Source organism: Carcharodon carcharias, assembly GCF_017639515.1.
Source record: "Carcharodon carcharias isolate sCarCar2 chromosome 27 unlocalized genomic scaffold, sCarCar2.pri SUPER_27_unloc_2, whole genome shotgun sequence".
NCBI lineage: Eukaryota > Metazoa > Chordata > Chondrichthyes > Lamniformes > Lamnidae > Carcharodon > Carcharodon carcharias.
Window position 1 is genome coordinate 1,513,469 of NW_024470635.1, and position 16,495 is coordinate 1,529,963.

At 43.2% G+C, this 16,495-nt stretch overlaps 2 non-coding genes across 2 annotated transcripts; both read right to left on the reverse strand.

Annotated features, from left to right (window-relative positions):
- Nucleotides 1–612: 612 nt before the first annotated feature.
- trnas-uga lies at nt 613–694 on the reverse strand. The gene has a single exon. It is a non-coding gene; the product is annotated as a tRNA-Ser (tRNA).
- A 13,712-nt stretch (nt 695–14,406) lies between these two features.
- trnal-uag lies at nt 14,407–14,488 on the reverse strand. The gene has a single exon. It is a non-coding gene; the product is annotated as a tRNA-Leu (tRNA).
- Nucleotides 14,489–16,495: the final 2,007 nt, after the last annotated feature.

The following is a 16,495-nucleotide window of genomic DNA, read 5'->3' on the forward strand; positions in this document are numbered from 1 at the left end:
CAAGTCCAGCAATAAGAGAGTCATGATACAGGACAATAACAATAGAAACAGGGAAATGTGTGATATGAATGGAAGCATGTGTTGGTGCAGCATTAACTGAGACAGGGTTCAGTTTGATAGACACGTGGCAGGTGCTACTGGAGTAATAGCTGAGACAGAGTCTTGTGAAATGCAAATAAAAACATGTTCTAGTTTTCTATAACCAGAGACAAGCTCTAGTGCAGTGTCAACTCGGACATGGCTTATTGTAACTTTAGCCGAGACCTGCTTCAGTGCAGTCGTGACTGAGATAGTGCCAACTGTATTGTGGCCCTAGTCCAATATATAAACAACTGTGGCTGAGCCAATTACAGAAGCAATTGAGAGATGACCTTCGGTAATATGATCAGAGACATGTCCTAAGGTAATAGAAATAGAAACGGCGTCTAATTTAATATGAACAGAGACAGTGCCAAATGCAGTAATAATTGAGACAGTGCTTGCTTCGTGATGTGAGCAATCTCGGTTTCACTGCCATCCAATGGTCAAACTTTGCTACTGCAGGTGTTGGGAAAATGTCGATTCTATTTACTGTTTCTGAGATCAATGGTTAAAATCCGAAATAATGGATAACGTAGCCGGCAGGATTTGAACCTGCGCGGGGTAACCCCAATGGATTTCAAATCCATCGCCTTAACCACTCGGCCACAACTACAGACCTTGATAGTACAATATATATATTTCATATATGAAATCATAGAATAGTTACAGCAGAGAAAGAGGGTCTTCTTCCCACCCTGTCACTGCCACAACCCAATCTTTTCCCCATAAGCCTGCAATTTATACTGTCCCTCCTCGTTGTCCCTCCCAAACTGGGAATGAAAGAATGAGAATGAGAGAGGAAGAGAAGTGATGGGTTTTGTAAATCCCAGGGAAAAGAGACCTCAGGAACAGTTCATGGTGACAGTTCACACAGCAACAAGAAAACAACATTCCCAGAGGAGGGCCAGGAGTGGGAGCATATTTAGTTCAAACACAGAAGACTTGTTAAGCCATTAACAGCGTAGAGTGTGTTAGACATGAACATGAAGTGAACAGTGAGGTGAAATAGTGGAATAGCTTCTTCACACAGAGACTGTTGGGAATGTGGAATCCGATGCCACAGGGAGTGGTTGAAGTGAATTGTACAGATACATTTAAGTGGAAATTAGGCAAGAATTTAAGGGAGAAGGGAAGAGATAATTACAATTGTAGATTTAAATGAAGGAAAATTGGAGGAGGCTGAAGTGGATCATCAACCCTGGAGCAGACTGGTTGGACCAAATTCCCATTTCTGTTTCCTCCATCCTGTGAGAATAATACCAGATTCTGCCGCCTCTCCACATGATTGAAATAGCTTATCCCTGACACAGTTCATGTGAATACTGCCCATAACCTCTTCAAAGACTTGACATCTTTCCCAAAGTGTGAATATAATATTTCAGTTGAGGTTCAATAAATGGTTTACAAAGATTCAGCAGCATCAGTTTGATTTTGAACTCCAAGCCTCCATTAATGAAGCCAAGGACCACATGAGCTATTTTTAAAGAAAGCAGAGAGATCAGCTTTTCCTACTACCTTCGAAGATTTGTGTACATACAGCCCCACGTCATTCTATCCCTCTACTCAGTTCTCCACCGAACAATCTTTCACAGCCCGTGTGTGTTTTTCCCTTCACCTCCTCATTCCGAATATTGTCCACAAGCCTTGTAGAATGACTCGTCCACTCCAATTTTGCCATTTCCTCGCTTCAGACCCGCTTCACCAGGGATAACTTTGTCCTAGAAAATGGTGCATTTACTTGGAACAGGAAGGGCTTGTTCAATGGCAATTGTTCAGTCAATGAGGACAACCGTTTCTGGGAGCTGGAACACGAAATGGACAGTGAGGTAAAATAGTCCCACAAGCTGCTCCTGTGTAAATTTCAATTTCCAAAACCCACCAACCTCATCACTGCGGCTCTTGTGAAACTGACAAGGGAACACGCGGCAAATATTCATCACTGAAAGTAACTGAGACACATCCAATTCAAAACACTGTCATGTCGCATTTGTTTCTGCTTCTGTCACTACCTCTCCTCCAGCTCCCTCTGGCCATCCAGCGCCCAGGTCAATTAGCTGCTTGATGCAGACACAGTCAGTTCATGAACACAAGCTTTCCCTGGAAATCAAAGACAGGGAATGGAAGTCCCAAAGCTTCTGGAAGGGAAAGGTTTGCAGATGACAGGATAAAGATAAAACAGGATCTCTCTTCCTAGCTCTCCCACATACTGATTACAAAAGGACACAAGGGCAACCCACTGTCTGTTTAAATGTTGCTCAGTGAAAATTTCTATCATACTCCGCTGCGTAACATTCGGGCATTTCACATCCATTGCCTTAACCACTCGACCACTACTACTACAGAATCATGAATGATATTGAGCTAAAGTTGCAGAATGGTTATAATGGAAAAAGCTGGCACTTGGCACCACTTACTTACGGGTCACCCTGCAATTTTTATCACCTCTCCTCGTTCTTCCTATGAAATTAAAGCACCGCAGACATCAGCTGCACTGATCACATCCCAATGGATTTTCGAACAAGACAATCTAACTGGAATTTCGATTGCAGTGGGATTTGAACCCATGGTTCATAAGACAGGCGTTTCATGAAACACTACAACAGAATTTCGAGGCCTTGGGCCGCTCAGTCACACACCTACAGGGAAAACAGAAGCACCATAACCATTGCCTTGAGTGGTGTCAGAGCTGAATTGGACCATAACAAATTGGAGGAGGAATGGAACCGTTTTGCCCCGGAACCCCTCATAATATCACAGAATTACAGCTAATGTTACACCACAGATAGAGCCCATTCATTGGAATAGAGGGTCTTTGGAATAGAGGATTTAGCAGCATGAGGAGGCCATTCGGCCCTTTCCGAATGCTCCACCATTCAATAAGTCCATGGCTGATCAGGTTGTGGTCTCAACACCACCTTTTTGTTTGCCCCAAACCCCAATAATGCCTGCTCGATCAAAAAGCTGTCTAATTCTGCCTTGAATAAATTCAATGACCCAGCCTCCACTGCTTTCTGGGGAAAATAATTCCACAGACTAACGGCCCACAGCGAGAGAAAAACTCTCCTCATCTCCGTCTGAAAAGGGAGGCCTTTTACCCTTTTGGAAACTAACTCACCTGGTCCCACTCCCCCGCCTTTTCCCCGGAGACCTGCATTTTCTGTCCAATTCTCTTTCGAAATCCATGATTGTATCTGCTTCCCCCACACTCTCAGGTTGTGCATTCCAGATCATAACCACTCGCTGAGTAACAGAGAAACCCCTTTAGAATTGTACACTTTATGTGATGTTGCCTCTCCTCATTCTTCCGACCGACATGACTCACTTCACTCTCTATTACAGTGAATTTCAGGTACGTTTTAAGAGTTTACACGAGGAATTCCTGTGCATTGAGACAGTTCACACAGCATAAGAAATAAGGTTTTCCCTGACTGGGAATTGAACCTGGGCTGCGGCGATGAAAGCACCAAACACTCTGCATGAAACTCTCCGACTTCCAGTGAAACCGAGGGCAGTTTTTGCTCAGAAATGAGCGGCTGTGACATTAACAAAGCGGGATGGAGAAAGACTCAGTTTGAGCGGTGACACTGCCGGAGGAATGGGGAGCTGGGGCTCACCCATGAAAGCAGCAAAACTTTAAAAGCAGGCAGTGCCCAGCGTGGGGCTCGAACCCAAAACCAAGAGATTAAGAGTTTTATGCTCTACCGACTGAACTAGCTGGGGATTCACGCAGTGGGCTTCCTATTCAAAAATTCAGGGAGATCATTATTGTTTTCCACCTGGAGCCTCGGCTTGTTCTGAATTTCAAAGTGTAGAAGGTAATCGACCTTCAAAGCCCCAAGGTTGTAATGCATTCCTCTCAATCATCAATAACATCATTCACACCTTCCACTTCTTAGCTGCACCTCCTTACAAACATTGCAAACTCTACTTGCATCGTTCATCCTGATATTTTTCTCTTGGACATTTTAATATGAAGCTGTACAACTACTGTGAGTTAAGTTTGTCATGATGAATATGTGTTCGCCCCTCGGGGAACTGAACCGCATTGACACACACAGAGGAACACACACCGACACATACAACGAGAGTGACAGAGGCCGAAGGAGAGACAAACACCCAGAAAGCAAGGATGTCACCAACTTGGCCAATCATTGTTCCATTTCAGACTCCAAATGTAGTGAATGTTTGTACATGAACAGGACTAAGAAACACGGGGATGTTTGGGTGGTTTTGTTTTACATTTGAAGGATAATTTATTCTACAGACAGTTTGTGTCAATCATGAATGAAAAGAAGGGGAGTTGGCAGGATTCGAACCAGTGGAAAAGTGCCTGAACCACTCAGCCAGGACAACTGGGTAAAAGCTGCATGCTGTTTATTTAAAATAATAGAATGAATACAGGAAGTTCCAGTGAGAGAAGGTTTTCCAGTCCGTGCCCCACCTTTTTCCAGTCACCTGGGATTTATACAGCCTCTCCTTCATCGCATGGAGAATTACTTGGAAGCGTCTCAAATAATAAAGCACCAGAAAGTTTGACAGTGGTGAGAGTGAAGCCCAAATCACCAGAAAGATCGAAACCTGAACCAATGGCTGAGCCCGCTCGGCCTGACTACCACATTCAGATTAGACACAAACATTGTCCTCACCAACATTGACACTGAATAAGGATATAAAAAATTATGATCAGGAATTAGCCATTCGGTCTCTCGAGCATCCTCAGCTACTTAATAAGATCAGGTGAAAACTTCAATCATTCTCCAGTTTGTAACAACCGGAAGTTTAGTTGCTGAACAGTCTCCACTCAAAGAAAAGAGAGCAATGTCCTGTTAACTGATTTTGTTTTTAATTTTTGCTGATATGAAGTCATAGAACTAACATGGATAATGTTTGGGTGGTAAAAATAGGAAACTGAACCACATTGACACACACAGACAATCACAAATATGCACAATGTTAAGATTTGAAATTGTGCTTATTTTCACACTGACTTTCAATGTGCAGAAAGTGGAGCTGTGATCAGCTTATAGCTCAGAAGATGCACAGCAAGAATGTACATAACAGGCTGATGCTCACGGTGTCTGTTTGGACTCGGTGAGCTGCATCTGATGATTGCGACCATTTAAATGTCGTTCAATGAGTCCGGTTCCAAATTCTGTGCTAGAAATGATAAGAAAACTCGCTGAGTTTGCTTATTGTCTTGAATTCAAAGCATCTCATGGAAGATAAGAAAGTTAATCTTAAATGTGGTGTTAGGAAACATAAAATGTCAGAAAGCTACAGCAAAGAAAGAGGCCGTTAGGCCCTGTGTGCTGCTTTCAAAGAACAGTGTTTATCGTTGATCTGAATACTCAAAGATATTCGTCATTTTGGAAGAATGGGCAAAAAGGGAAACGAGGTGGGGTCGCTTTGATTATAAGGAATGAGATCGGTACTTTAGTGAGAGAGGATCTTAGATTGAAGGATCAAGATGCAGAGTCAGTTTCCGTGGAGCGAAGGAATAATAAGAGGCAGCAAACCGGAGTTGTTTATAGGTCACCAAACTGTAGAATGTTGGGCATGGGATAAATCAGGAAATTAGAGCTGCATGTGACATGGTAATAGAGGAATAATATTCTGCCTTGCACCACCAGCTCTATAGTCAGTGCTTTGTAACCTATCACAGCCCTTCTCTTTTATTTTCACCCCCTCACTCCGACTCTGGATTTATTCCCGAGTTTTGCCCTTGTGACATTTCCAGCTCTGATGTGAAACTTCCACTCTCACTTCAGCAATTCTAGCAGAGCTAAACCGTGTTATTTTCACCCTGCAAATCAATCAAATTAATTTAGACAGCTCGTCCAGGAGTAATAAGTTTCAACTCCGTAACCAGGAATCAACGCAGGCTGTACTGATAAACTTGCTGCATTGTAACCATTAACTCAGCAGTTTGGCACATGGAAGTTGCTTATGGCATTTTTCATTCCAGATCTCTTTCACCAAAGACAAGTTTCTTTGACCAAATGTTCTGTGTGGGATGACATCTTCACCAATGAGAAGAGCCATTGCTGTGAGCTGGAACATGAAATCGATACTTTCCTCCTTTAGGACAATTCTTAAAGCCTCCCCCTTTGACCGAACTTTTAGTCATCTGAACAAATATGTGGTTCAGTGTCACACTTTGTTATATAATATCCTGGGGGAACGCCTTGTGATGTTTCATTAGGTAAAAGGAACATTAAAAATATGAGTTGTTGTTGTAGTTCATACATAGAAAGAGACCAACTCCTCTTGCCTCTTTCATACTGATATTTTTCACTGTAACATTGTAATGTGAAGCTGCACAACTAAGGTGAATAGAGTTTGTGTTCGTAAAAATGTGTTCACCTCCTCAAGGAACTGAACCACATTTACCCACACAGAGGAACACAAACAGAAAAATACACCGAGAGTGACAGAGGCCTAAGGAGACAGGGATGCCATAAAGCCAGGATGTCATCAACTTGGCTCAGTTCTTTTTCATTTCCGTCTGGAGATTTGCAGAAGGCTGACATATGAATAGAATTAAGAGATCACGGATGTGTTTGGATCACTTTTCCTCGATTCAAATGATAATTAGTTCTGTCTGTGTGCGGTTAAAATCCAAAAAAACACAAAATGCAGTCAGTAGGATTTGAACCTGCATAGCCTAACACCAAGAGATATCGAACCCATCGCCTTAACCACTGGGTCATGACTACAGAATTGGCTGGTGTGCAGCATTATTTGTATGAAATCATATACTCGTCACAGCAGAGAAAGCGGTTTTTCTGCCCGTCCAGTCACTGCCATTATCTGACCTTTTCCCCCGAACCCTGAAATTTATACTGTTTCTCCTCGTTCCTCCTATGAAATTGGGAATGAAAGAGTGAGAATGATCCAACCCGGCCGATTACCAACCCACCACCACCACCACCAACCCCCCCCCAACAACCACCCCCCCCCCCCCCCCCCACCCCCCCCCCCCCCCCCCCCCACCCACCGCCTGATCAGTCTACTCTCCATCATCAGTAAAGTAATGGAAGGGGTCATCAACAGTGCTATCAAGCGGCACTGACTTAACAATAACCTGCCCACTGATGCCCAGTTAGGGTTCTTCCAGGGCCACTCAGCTCATGACAGCCTTATTTCAAACATAGACAAAAGAGCTGAACTCCTGAGATGAGGTGAGAGTGACAGCCCTTGACATCAAGGCAGCATTTGTTCAAGTGTAGTGTTAAGGAACCCCAGCAAAACTGAAGTCAGTGGGAATCATTCCGCTTGTTGGGGTCATAATGAGCACAAAGGCTGTGGTTGTTGGAGGTCACTCAACTTAGCTCCAGTGCATCACTGCAGGAGCTCCTCAGTATCCTCGACACAGCCATTTTCAGACGCTTCACCTTCCTTCCAACATAAGATCAGAAGAGGGGACGTTTGCTGATGATTGCACAATGTTCAATCACACCGGACTCCTCAGATACGTCAGCAGTCCATGTCCAAATGCAGCAAGACGTGGGCAATATCCAGGATTGGGTTGACAAGTGGCAAGTAACATTCACACTGCACAAGTGTCAGGCAATGACCATCTCCAACATGAGAGAATCCAACCATCGTCCCTTGAGGTTCAAAGGCATTACCATTACTGAATCCCTCACTATCAACATCCTGGTGGTTACCATTGACTAGGAACTGAACTGGACTAGCCATATAAACACTGTGGCTACAAGAGCAGGTCAGACACTAGGAATCGTGCAACGAGTAGCTCACATCCTGACTCCCAAAGCCTGTCTGCCATCCACAAGGCACAAGTTAAGAGTGTGGTGGAATACTCCCCATTTGCCTGCATGAGTGCAGCCTCCGCAACACTGAAGAAGCTGGGTACTGTCCAGGGCAAAGCAGTCCATCTGACAGGGACCACATCCACATTCACCCCCTTCACCACCAATGCACAGTAACAGCAGCATGTACCATCTACAAGATGCACTGCAGGAATTCACCAAGGCTCCTTAGACAGCAGCGTCCAAACACATGACCATTACCAGCTAGAAAAACAAGGGCAGCAGATAGGAACACTACCACCTGGGAAATTCCACTTCAAGTCACTCACCGTCCTGACTTGGAAAGACATCGCTGTTCCTTCACTGTCGCTGGATCAAAATCCTGGAACTGCCTTCCTAACAGCACATGGACTGCAGCAGTTCAAGAAGGCAGACCACCTTCCCAAGGGCCATTATGGATGGGTAACAAATGCTGGCCCAGACAGCGAAGCCCACATCGCAAGAATGAATTAAAAAAAAATCCAAGTTAGCCTGAAAATTATATTGCCTTGTTCTTCCGACCAATGTCAAACACTGCAAACGTCAATGTTTGGAGCAAGTCTGACATATTTGCTCAAGTGAGGAACCAAATTAAGATTTCAATATTGGTTTACTTAACTCTGAGTTTCCAAATGGGAATTGTCAACGGCTTGAAAGTGAAAAATAAAAACAAAGCTAAGGAGAAAATGAAGGAAATTGTCATTAATTATGAAACTCTTTGTAGAAAGCAGACATAGACACGATGGATGTAAGGGCCTCTTACGCGCTGTGCCATTTGATGATGACATTGTTGATCAGTCTGTCTCCGGCATTCCTAATGAGAACAGCCGAATTCCATTTCTTCAAAACAAAGACCCAAAGTGCTGCTGCATGACGTCACCGTTTAACATTCCAGACAGTTCCATTGGGATCTTTACAGGGCATGGTTAATAGAGGCGAGTGGGGTCATATTCGCTTCACATGTGAGGGAGCTGTGGTTTGAAACGTGGCAAAAGTATTATCCAAATTTGTTTACTCGAGTGTGAGTGAAAGTTGGATAATTCACGTTTGTTGTAAATATGAACACAAGGGCTGGAATCCTGCTGAGTAAAGCTTTCACCATTTTTCTTTTTAACCAAATTAATTATCAATTAATTAGAAGGAAACCCATCCAAATACGCTGTTATTTTCTGATTTCAATTCATTTGTCCGCATTCAGGAAATTTACTTTCGGATATGGAACAAACATTGAGCCAAGTTGGTGACATCCTTGCTTTCTGTGTCTCTCCTTAAGCCTCTGTCACTCTCGGTGTATATCTCTGTGACTGTCAATGTGGTTCAGTTCCCTGAGGGGGCGAAAACGTTTTTAACGTCGCAAACATGATTCATATTAGTTGTACGAATACATGTTTAAATGTCGCAGAAAGAATTATCAGTGTGAAAGATAAAACAAGGAGATTGGCCCTTTCTATATATATCCTACAACAACAATAACTTATGTTTATAAAGCGCCTTTAATCTGTTGAAACGTCACAAGGCGTCGCCAGGATCATTATATAACAAAGTGTGACACCGAGCCTCATATTCGGTCAGATGACTAAAAGCTCGTTCAAAGGGGGAGGTTATAAGAACTGTCTTAAAGGAGGATAGTATCGATTTCATGTTCCAGCTAACAGCAATGGTTCTTCTCATTGGTGAAGAAGTCTCTTGTGTTTAACCTAAACAGACCAATTGGTCGGAGAAAATTTCCTCTGGTGAAAGGGATCGGGAATGAAAAAGAAAATGTCAAAAGTTGCCTCCATATCAAGTCTTATTGGTAGTTTCCCTGATGTCCAGTGACTGTGAATTTGCGCTTCCATTGGACCAACAGCGCATAGGGTGGAAGGTTTTGGAAATTGAAAGTTACACAGTTTGTAGGGGCTATTTCATCTCACTGTCGATTTCATGTTCCAGCTCACAACAACTGTAGTTTTCATTGGCTGACGAAGTCGTTTGTGTTGAACCGAAAAAGGCAGTTTTGTGGTGAAAGAGATCTGAACTGAAAAACAATAGGCAAAAACAGCGTAGATAAGCCAAATCGAAAAACATTGCTGTAGCTTTCCTGGTGGTCTAGTGGTTCGGATTTAGCACTTATATCGCTGCGGCCCCCAAGTTCGATTCCCGCTCAGGAAACGTTCATTTTTTTGGAACGAGTGTTCATTACTCATTGATTGGAAACGTTTAAAAGCTCCACCAGAATCAGAGAAGTGAGGGCTTACGTTTCACCTCAAGAGCTGGAAAACATCACACTTGGTTCAAGTGGAGTGAGGGAATGAAGGAAAAGGAGAGGAGATGGGGCTGGTTGCAAAGCACTGACTATAGAAATGTTGATGTGAGGCAAAATATGGGTGGGAGAAGTACGAATTTTGCTGCCTACTGTTTGCACTGGCACAAATATCACTCCTGATGGATCAACCAATCACTACCGCTCTTTGAAAGCAGCACGCCCGGCCGAATTGCCTCTTTCTGTGCCGTGACTTTCTATAATTTTATGTTTCCCAACAATACGGGTCATTCTGCCATTTTGTAACCCATTCGAGCGAGATGCGCTTTCTTACCTTGTTTTCGGCTCTTATGAAACCAAAACACGGAGCAAATTCAGCGAGCTTTTTTCTCATTTCCAGCACGAGATTTGACACGAGACTAATTGAGCGACACATTAATGGTGTCAATCCTTTCCTGGAGCTCACCGCGTCCAAAGAGCACTGTTATCATCAGCCTGTTATGTACCTTCTTGCAGTACATCTGCTGAACAAATATAAGCTTATCACAGCTCTGCTTTCTGCACATTGAAACCCACTGTGAAAATCAATTCAAAAGCTGAACAACTGGGAGGAGAGTGACTGTGGATAATCGGCACTGGGCACATTCCTGTAATCAGTATCTGGGAAAACGAGGAAGGTGAGATCCAGGTGTCTCCTTACCCACGAGTTTTATCCATTCCCACGAACTGTCTGTGTCTGCATCAAGCTGCGAATTTACCTGGGTGGTGAACGGTCAGAGGGAGCTGCAGGCGAGGCAGGGACAGAAGCAGAAAGATGCGACATGAAAATACTTTGAATTTGATGTGTGTCAGTTGCTTTCAGTGGTGAACGTCTGACTTGTAAGTTTCACAGGAGCCGCTGTGATTAGTTGGTGTTTTTTTTTAAGCAACAATATTTAAAAGTTAAAAGATAAAAGCAAATTACTGCGAATGATGGAAACCTGAAACAAAAACAGAAAATACTGGGAAAGGCTCAGCAGCTGGAAGGAGAAACAGGGTAAATATTTCCAATCCGTACCACTCTTAGCCAGATTTTTAAATGTTTGATAGCGCCTTGCTTGGGGCTCGAACCCACGGCCCAGATGTTAAGAGTCACATGCTCTACCGACTGAGCTAGCAAGGAATGCTAGCAACTGCTTCGTGTCTCAACATACATGGTTAAACCTGTTGCTTTCCACCTGATGCCTCAACTTGATCGGAATTTTAAAGTGTGGAGCGTAATCGGCCTGCAAATGCCCAAAGGTTGCAATGCATTTCTCTCAATCATCAATAACATCATTCACATCTTCCACTTCTTACCTGCACCTCCTTCTAAATACTGTGATCCATTTTCTTCAAGATTTTCTCCTGGATTTAATATTTAGCTGCTTTGTGACCTCTTTTTGAAATCAGATTCGTATCAACATCCAACACAAATTGAATTGCAAACCTGACGGACAAACAATGGAAAAATGTCACTCGGTAGCACAAATTCCATGGTGCTCATTTTCAGATTCACAACAGTCAGATTTTCAATCAAATGAATGAATTTTACAGTGATAAGACTTAGAAAGTTGGTGTGACTTTTATTTGTGACTCACTCACTCGGGAATTCTGTAAATGATGCCCGGAGGGTTAGTGACCGGGATATAATCTACCTGTGTTTTCCTGAGCCTGTGCTCGGTGTATTGGGAGGTTTGGCCTGGGTTGGAGTATCTTGCGTCCCAGGGATGGGCAGTAACCCGCTGAATGAAGCTGCAGTCGCTGCTTTCTGCTGGCAGCGGGTGATTGAAGAGTGTGGGGCTGGAATATTGCTGCTTTTCTGCTTTTCCCTGTCTCACTCACTGACAGAAAAATGAATTTTATAAAGAAGCTGTTTGTGTGGGATCTGACTGGATAACAGTAGATCTGCCACCGTTTTGGGGATGTAATCTTGCAGCCCAAATACCCAATGACAATCCGGAACTGTGTGACGATGATTGATGATGAGGGGGAAAAACAATAAAACACTTCACCCCCTGGGTGGTCTTGATTCATCAACCTTTCGGCTATCGGGCAAACACGCGGATTAATTGCGCCACAGACACAAGCCCCACCTCCAATTTATCCCAAATAGGGAATCAGTGAGTCGAATCTTCAGATTGCCACTACCCAGATCGTTATCATTTTCACTCTTCCAAAATAAAGGGTGAGATCTTCATTGTGGATACATGGAAACCGTCTGATCCCACCCACTGCAGACACACCCATGTCACTGGGAACCAGCTCTCCTACAACAGTCTCCCTTCGAGACTTTCACTGTCTTATCTGTTACCAAGTATTCTGATTGTCCCGAAGCCGATATTAGGTTTGAATTCCTGATGTGCAGTAACGAGAATCCCTTCAATGTCTCAGATCAGTTAATGTCACTGATAACATCAGAGTCAATGTTCCAGCGTCTTAAAGAAGGGAAAGGTGCCTTGACTGTCTCTGGTCAGTCGAACAGTTCACCCTTCATTCTCCTCGGATTCCGGTTCCCAACGAGATTCTAAAGATTCACAAAGCTGGAGATTGGGTTTTCTGTCTTCGTTCTTTCTTCATTTTCCCACCTGCCAACTGACAATATTTTCCAAAATCGCATCTCAATCCTCCGCCTTGCATCATGTCCAGGGATGAGGAAATTCAGTTTTGTGGAGAGATGACAGAGACCGGGATTGTTTTCTTTAAAATAAAGAAGGTTAAATGAAGGTTTCATGGAGCTGTTCAAAATGATGGGGGTGGGGTCAGTGGGGACATGCAGTTTGATAGTGCAGATAGGGAGAGACTGTTTCCATTGACGGGGGTCAGTAACCAGAGGACTGGGATAAGATAATGAAAGAAAGACAGACTTGCATTTCAATAGCGCTATTCCCGACCAGTGGATGTCTCAAACAATTTTCCAACCAATTAAGTACTTTGTGAAATAAAAACAGAAAATGTTGGAAAAACTCAGCAGGTTTCTCTCTCCACAGATGCTGTCAGACCGGCTGAGTTTTCCCTGCATTTTCTGTTTTCATTTCCAGATTTCCGCAGTGTTTTGCTTTTATTGAAGTGCAGTCATTGTTGTAATGTAGGGAACACGGCAACCAAGGAAAAAGCCAAAACCAGGGGTTCCCAATGAGCAGACCATGTGCTCTTGGTTGAGGGTTAAACCCTGACCAGGCCACGTGGCTACAACGTGAATCCACTCGGCTCAAAGTGAATGCAGGTGTTTATTGGGTTTGATTTTCACCGGAAGAAAGAGAGGCAATACAAATACAAACTCATTCTCTCGATGTGTCCATTGCTTTTACCACTCAACAACAACAACTCGGTGTCTGTCCGTTTAAATGTTGCTCAGTGAAAATTTCCATCATCCTTCACTTTGTACCACCCCGACACTTAGAAGCTGAAAAGTCTCCCTCAAATAAAAAAGAGAAATAAAACTCCTCTTGTATCTTTTAAATCTGCTCTTTTTGTTCTCTGTATCATCTTAATATGAAGCTACACAATTAACGTGAATAATGTTTGAATGGTAAAAATGAGGAACTGAACCACATTGGCACACCAAGATTGGCAGAGGGCAAGGATTTGACCCTAAAGAGAGACAAATATCCAGAAAGCAAACCTGACACCAACCTGGCTCCGTTTTTGTTCCATTTTTAGCTGCAACTTTTGTGAATGCTTGCAGACAAATGGAAATTTGAGAACGCTGGAGATTTTGGGTGGTTCTTATTCAACTTAATCGTTCATTAATTGTGCAGGTACACTGCAAAATTCAGCAATGATAATAAGCGTAGTTGGCATGATTCCAGCCTACCTGTGGAGATCCCAAAGCATTCAAAACCCGTCGCCTTCACGAATACGAGCCCCAGATCTGCATTAATGTTTGTTGTATAAAACTGTAGACGGCTACATCAGGAGGTCATGCAGCAGATTATTCACATGCCAACTCTCTTGAAGAGCAACTTAACTACTGTAATTCCACAGCCCACATTTTCCCGACAGAAATTCGTATTTAAATTGTTTCTCCTCGATCTTCCCATCAAAGTAAAACACCGCACTGGATTTAATGTGAGCTGGTATCGTCAACTCTTTTCTTCTCCGCCGATGCTGCCAGACCTGCTGAGTTTTTCCAGGTATTTCTGTTTTTGTTTTGGATTTCCAGCATCCGCAGTTTTTTTGTTTTTATATGTGAGCTGGTATCTGTTGGTTCCAATGGGGCAGCTGCAGAAACCAAAAATAGGACGCAGCACTTGGCAGCGGTGGGATTCGAACCCACGCCTCGATAGAGACTGGAGCCTAAATCCAGCGCCTTAGACCGCTCGGCCACGCTACCGCACAGGAAGCCACTAATCATCGTTTCCTTCGCTGGTGTTGCCACCAAAATAAAACAGAAGCAAAGGAGCAGGAATCGGTCATTGGGAAACTCGAACCAACTCCGTCAGTTAATCAGATCATCCTGCACTTTGTAACATACAGAGACCATCTCCAGTAGTAACCTTTTTATTTCAATGTTTCATTATTTCGATTTTCCAAATGATGTTTCTTTTTTCATGTGTGGTTGTGCGTGTTTGCTCAATGAAATGTTGGTAAAGGGTGATTAGATTCTGTTTGTCGACTGAGAAAAATGAGGGGATTGATCAGAATAAACATGTTTTTAGAACATTCGATTGAAATCAACTATTTTTAAAATGTTCATAACCGTAATAAACATTCAGAATCCATCTCTTCATGTCATTGGGTCAGGGAAACTTTGTTAATTTTCGCACAGAGCATGGACACTAAAGAAGATTCTGCACCTCTTTCAATATTGTTTCTCTCAACTCAGAGGTTTCAAAGGGAATTGGACAAAGTCTTGAAAGGAGGAGAAAAAAAATCAGGGTTATGTACAGAGACAAAGAAATTCAGATTACTCGAAAGCTCTTTGTACAAAACAGACGTAGATCCATTGGGCCAAAATACCTCTTATCGTTCTGTGCCATTTGATGGTGACATTGTTGATCAGTCTGTCTCCAGCATTCCTAATGAGAACAGCCGAATTCCATTTCTTCAAAACAAAGACCCAAAGTGCTGCTGCAAGACGTCACTGCTTAACATTTCAGTGAGGCCCATTGAACTTTGCGGCTATCTCCTGTTTCTGCAGTGCATTGATTGTCCCCTTTCCCTAACACATGATAAGACCCCTGGTCCAAGACTGCACAGAACAACAGTTATCTATATCTGCAGATTCACGTATGTTGAAGATAGTATTTTACAGCCATGTGGCCTAGTCACTGTTTATCCTTCAACCAAAAGCACATGATCTGCTCATTGTGATTGGTTAATCAGGAGTGACTTTTGTCCCAGTCTGAACAACAGGAAGAAAAATCTGTCCCATTCCCACCCTCATTTTGTACCCTCATTCCCTTTAGTCAGTTTCTCTCTGCAGCCTATCACAATCCTTCCCTTTTGTCCATTCACTCCCCTCCCTCCGCCTCTGGACTTGTTTTCCAACTGTTACATCCCCGACTTTTCCAGCTCTGTTGCAAGATCAATCCACTGGAAGATTAATTCTGTTCCTCACTCCACAGACGCTGCCCAGTCTAAATTCACTTGATAAGGAATTCCTATTCATTGTGACAGTTCACACAGCGGGAAGGAAAAGGATTTCCCTCGTTGGAAATTGAACCTGGCTTGCGGCAGTGAAAGCATCAAATTGAAAGTACTAAATTCTTCGCCTTTCATTGAAGAGGAGGCAGTTTTCACATAGAAACCCAACAACATTGATATGAACAAAACAGGATGGAGAAAGAATCAGTTTGCGTGGTGAAACTGTTGGAGGAATAGAGGACTAGGGATCTCCCATGAAAGCAGCAAAGTTTAAAAAGCAATGGCGCCCATGAAGCAGATCCAACTCACAACTGACAGGTCCAGTGTCATTCACTCTGCCAAGTAACGATGTGTGCATCCATTTGCTCTCGTCCCCAATGCGCAGAAAGACAAATATGTTCCATTTGGAGCCTCAGTTTGCTCTGGGATTCAAAGTGTCGAAGGTAATCGATCGACAAAAGCCCCAAGGTTGCATTGCATTCCTCTCAGTCATCAATAACATAATTCAACATAAAACCACAGAATTATAGAATTTTTACGGTGAAGAAAGAGGCGATTCAGCCCATCATGTCTTCGCCAGCCAAAAAAAAAGAAAAAAGAAACCAGCCGCCCATTATATTCCTACTTGCTGGCACCTTATCGGCAGCCTTGCAGGTTACAGCACTTCAGGTGTTGATACAGGTATCTTTTAAATAATTTGATCATTTCAGCCTTAACCACGAGCTTGGACAATGAATTGCAGATGCCCTCCAAT